Source organism: Pinus tabuliformis, chromosome 4_1 (genome assembly GCF_031772625.1).
Source record: "Pinus tabuliformis cultivar Carrire ecotype Pingquan chromosome 4_1, CPIR1, whole genome shotgun sequence".
NCBI lineage: Eukaryota > Viridiplantae > Streptophyta > Pinopsida > Pinales > Pinaceae > Pinus > Pinus tabuliformis.
This window is the reverse complement of record NC_142303.1, coordinates 4527116-4533115: the sequence shown is the minus strand read 5'-3', so window position 1 is coordinate 4533115 and position 6000 is coordinate 4527116.

Here is a 6000-nt window from a genome sequence, read left to right as displayed (position 1 = left end):
AATGAAAAGTTACAAGAAGAAGTAAGCAGGTTGAAAAGAAGAAATGAATTACTTTCCAAGCAAGCATTCAAATGGTTAAAGGACAAAAATATGTGGCAGGCCAAATATGAGAAACAAAAGGTTAAAGCAGTAATGTTGAAGGTAAAGCAGGAAACAGAAATTGATTGTTTGAACAAGGAAACAGCTACAGGTACAGCATCCACTTCAGAAGGTAGAAGATCCAAGAGGAGCAAGCAAGCATGGGGACATGCTTGATCATAAGCAAGGGAGAGATGTTGGGCCTTAGTTTTGATCTTATTTTGTTTTGAGAAACTTACCTAACCATCTATTTATCCTTCATTTTCACTCCATTCATTCCATTTTAATGAATATTTGATGTCTAATCAGGTATTTAGCTTTAATTTGTCAATTTCTAAAGTTTTTATAAAAGTTTGATTTTAAGTGCAATTTTGGTAATTTCAGAAATTCCCGTAATCACTTCATGGTTGATATGGATGCAGGCCACTTCAGCACGAATGAGATACATGAATGGAAAGCTTGGGAACTAGGACCAAGCCACCTATGCTTGGTTCCAACAGAACGAGCTTTATCATGCCTATTTGGAGCTAGTCAATCATGACTAGTCATCCAGAAATCCCATCTAAATAGGGCAGTTTTGAGACTCCATGATATTAGTCATATTTCTTGGGATGAGGGGAGTGGATTCGACTTGGATAGATGGATTAGAGTAGCTAGGTTTGTTAGAGTGAATGTAGATCAGTTTGTTTCATGAGACTCCTTATTTAAGAGCCACAACTTTGATGGCTCAACACATTGACTTATGATACTTTTATGCTGTAATATTTTTGGTTTGAAGACTTAATTTGAAGACTTGTGCTATTCTCATTTTTGCTGCTCAATACATGGATGTGTGACTGATCTAAGCTTCTGATATCATCTTCCAAAGTGTGCAAGGCAAGGGTGGAGGGCCCCCACTCCAAGCTAAGTACACTTCCAAGTTAAACTAGTTTTATTTCATTGCAATTTGGTTGATTGTAGCTTTAGTTTTTCAAAGTCTTATTTCAGATTGCTTTATGGTTATGCATAGTGATTGATTTTATTTGTTAATGGTTTATTCATCATCTAATTGAGTTGGAAAACAGATGTTCAAGTTGGGCATCCCCTCTATGAAATGGTGAATCAGAACTAGTTTCTTTTGTTTACATGCAAATAGTTTTGTTTCTATTTAGATTTAGATCTTGGGATGAATGAATTATGATGGAAAACTTTATGTGTCTCTTAAGTTAAGAGCTTCTTTCATGTATAATTTATGCATCTTGAGTTTTTGGTTGCAATCTCTAATTCATTAAGTAATAACTAAGGTGGAAGTGGACTTCTTGAGTTCAAGAACCCTTTCAATGTTTTCTCTTTTGAGCTGATTGAATTAGAGTTATAAGATATATTCTCTTTAGTTTTTAATCATTTATCTTTCAAGGTTTGGTTATATTAGATCTTCACAAATAGTGAATTTGCCTCAAAGAATAAACAACCCGGATTGATAATAAATAATTGTGTTAGTTTAGGAACATAAATTAGCTCAACAGCGAGTGATCCAACGAAAATGCGACATGTGGCAGGCGGGAAACTGCTTCCCCGCAGGTTAACAGATGAACAAGTTCGCGGAACAGGGGAAGCGTCAATCATTGGATCTCCACGGGATGATCGGATGGCCACGAATTAATGGACATGCTTTGGTTGATATGACAGGTGAAAAGACATTAAAAGGCTTGCGAACGGGTTTGAACGCGTGTTATCGAAGTTTTATAAAGGGTAACGGGGTTAAATAGTGTTAAAACACAATACGACCCGGGAGTTGGTAAGAAAGGGTTTAGGCGGGCCTTTATAGTGTTAAAGGACTTAAGCGGGGAAACACCACTTTTACATTGACTTCAGGTGTAAAACAAAGGTGATGAAGTTTAAATGAGTTTTGTGAAGAGATTAAGCCGGAAATGGAGCTATTGGGAGAAAAACAGGGATAGAGGGGGCTTAAAAGAAAATAAAGAGGATTTAAGGGGAAGGAGGAAATAGAGGTGTGGGGAGAATAGGGAGAGACAATGATAACCATTATAAACCATCTCTGAGCCAGCAACCAAGGATCAAACTTATTCCTTCTCCTGGAAAATCAGCAGCATGTAGCAGAGCTAACAATGCCCCTAACATCTACATCAAAGAATGTGACGGTAAGATTTTAATTATGGTTTTATATGTATATGATCTAATTTTCATGGGGAGTGATGATTTTCCCCAAAACCAAGGGCCGGAATCTAGAATACATTGTCTGCTTTCAAAATTTTCAAAATCTACTATAATGAAACCCCTAACACAGGGGTAAATATTAATTTCATCAGAAATGACAAGCTTCCATACCTCCGAGATCCAATTGTGAAGAGTTGTCAGCCGCGACCAAAAACCATTGAACCAATAGATTAGGGCACTTTCGGAAAACTTCACAGCCTCATCAAGTGAGGCTTGGACCACCTGAACAGTGAGAGTTGGGGCTTCATTGACAATATGGGCAGGAGCTTGCCTTCCAGAAGTGGATGAGCCAGCAGCTATTTTTGCGACGCTGGGAGCCATATTTTACTTGCCCGTAGAACCCAGCCGCAGAGAAATAAGGCAGAAGATGAGATTGGATCTAGATCTAGCCGCAGGAAGATAGCTGCCTAAATCTAGATCTAGCCGCAGAAGATTAAATCTAGAACCCAAAATATCCTAACATACTTTTTCACTCAAAATTTTTAGATGTCAGTGACTAACCAGATCTCACCTAAACAGCGAGTGCATATCAGAGTTATTAAACCTGTGAGAGAAGAACCTGTAGGAAAATGCGATTTGGGACAACTCATATCCGGCACTGATTATCCCATATCCAGCGGAGACTGCTCGCATAAACGGCAGAGACAACCCAATAACCCGGATCACTATCACTGAACAACAGAACCGCAAAAACCCGCAGAACAACAGAACCACAAATAAGAGAACAGCAAAACAACGGAACCGCAAATAATATTATGAACCCTAAAAGTCAATAAATAATCACAGACAACTCGCATAAACGACAGAGACCATAAAACGCTTAAAGCATAAGAAAAATATAAATAGAAGAACACAGAAGCTAGAAATCTACATGAGAGGCGGCAGATTTATCATCTATCAGATTAAGATTTAAATTTTATTTTGGATACGTCATGATTTTTATGCTTGGATTAATTTTTTTTTAGATAATATTATTTGGATTTTCTATATTTATGATGCTTGGATAATTTATTTAGATAATATTATTTGTATTTTTTATATTTATGGACTGTTCAGTGTATTTATTTATTATTATGTTTTAGTTATATAAGGAAAATGAGATTTTTTTGGGTTATAATATTTATTTTTTGGGTTTTTAATATATAGATTTATAATATTAATTTTTTGGGTTTATTAATCTCTTGGATTTTTAATATTAATTTCTTAGGTTTATAATATTATTAATTTAGTGATTTCTTTAATGTTTTGGGTTCATAATATTAATATCTTGGTTTATAATATTAATCTCTTTAGTTTTTAGTCTTAGAGTTTATAATATTAATTTTTTTGATTTATTGATCACTTGTGTTTATAATCGTTGGGATTTATAATATTGATAATTCCTCGGTTATCAATTCTTTGGGTTTGTAATATTAATATTTTTATTATCAATTAAATTTATTATTATTAGTTAATTATTATTATTATTTATTATTAATTAATATTAATATTAATATTAGTGTTAGTATTATTATTCATAATTATTATTATCAATTAAGTAATTATTATTATTATTTTAGTGTTAATACTATATTATATATTATTACATTGTTCACCCAAAGAGGACTTGAACCTAGAACCATAGGGACCAAAGTCCTCGCTCACACGGCCGTCATCACTTAAGAAATTAATTAAGTATTTAATTAATAATAATAATAATAATATTATTATTATTATTAGAGGCTTATGATCCAAGAGATCACCTATCAGAATGTGGGAGTCGGGTTGGCATTAGCATTGGAAAATAATAATAAGAGGTCATGGTCAGGTTTCCCTTGAAGAATAGGTCACTATGCTGTAACAAAATTTCCACTACCCATTAAAGAAAATGATAACATCAAGGAGCTAAAGCTTCTTACATGCATTTTAAAAAGCCATGATCCCCACAATGTAATAAAAGAACATTATAAGTATGCGAGGCTCACTTATTTGTATGAACATGAATTTGACAATGATGAATCAATATTTCAGGATTCCCTCATGTACGCGAAAGAAAATCTGAGAATTTAATTGAGAGGACATGAACATCTATCAATCATCCAACTTCCAAAAGCAAAACAAAGAAAAAAAACAAAAGGAACAACATCTTTCTAAGGTAGAAGCACTCTAAGAAGTAAAAAATGAAGAAAATGAGCTTAAAGTCAATTCCTTTGAAAAGAAAAGACTCGTGACAGAGATGATACTACAACAACAAAATTTGGCCTAGGATGGAGCCTTGGTCATTGAGTAGATCAACATTGATTAAGATTAACCAAGGGTGAAAAAAGGTCTACCAGGTAGATATATCAGTAAGTTGGAAGAAACAAAACATTCTCCAGAGCCTTCCCAACAACTAGAAGTTTCAGAGCTACATGTTCCAACAATTACTATGGTACAGGGCCCTATCATCCCACAGAGTATAATCTCTTATATCCTTCCAATCACTGGGCAAACATGTGCAACTTACACCTCTACTAGATCATCTCAAGGATACCGATGATGAAGTCATCGACTTATGTGAATACTATTATTATAAATCAAGAAGGGAGATCATCCACAATATCTCAAAGAGGTGAAAGATTGGGATTAGCGTAAAGGAAATTATTATTTTAAAAATCCTAGAGCAGAGAATTATCTAGATTATAGTCGAACAAAGTAGCCAACAGGTCGTCATGGATAATAACTAATAAGGGTACCACTCAAATTTTATCGTAAGATGTGGAGAAATTAAATCAGATGGTAAAGTCACTCCAACAATAATTAAAAGACCAAAAACAACTTTTGGAAGATGAAAAGCAGTAAGGGTTAGAGACATAATCCATATCTTTATCAAAATGTTGGGATCACGATTGCCATTACACCAAAACCCGCAGGTGTTAGTAAACGGACGCATCGCCAGAGTTAACGGATCCTCGAGAGGCGGTTAGTCCATGTCACGAAACACACAGGGAGCGCTGGATTATCCAATGCCCAACAATCTCCCCCCAGCGCGAGCCAGGTGTGATTCGAACTCGAGACCTTTGGCTCCGATACCACTTGTTGGGATCACGATTGCCATTACACCAAAACCCGCAGGTGTTAGTAAACGGACGCATTGCCAGAGTTAACGGATCCTCGAGAGGCGGTTAGTCCATGTCACGAAACACACAGGGAGCGCTGGATTATCCAATGCCCAACACAAAATCCTTCAAAGCTTAGTTTGAAGAAGAAGCCCCACATATTTGGGAATCTTATCTTAATGAGCTAAAGAAGCTCAAGGAGGACCACCTACAGGAGATCAATGCAAGGATTGACCATACATAAAGGACTTGATTCAACATCCAAGTACCGAAATCCCAAGCAATCAAGGTCAATAATAACTTCCAAAGGGAAATTTGTTCTTTTATGGACAAATTGTAACAAGTTCAAGAATGGTTCACATAACTTGAGGAGATATTATAGGAAGTAGATATTGAATCCTAGGTATATGAGAGAGCCATCAAAACTCTCTATCAAATCCTAGAGTAGCAAAAAGAGAACAGGGACACTTTCAATTCATTTCCCAGATTAAGCAAGGAGAAGAAAAGGAAGGATCATCAGTTGATAAACGTGTGGAAATTAGAACATGAGGAAGGTAAAGCTATGAAAACCATAGCATCAATTTGGCAAAAAAGATGTGGGATGCAGCCACCAAGATGTTAGAAGAAT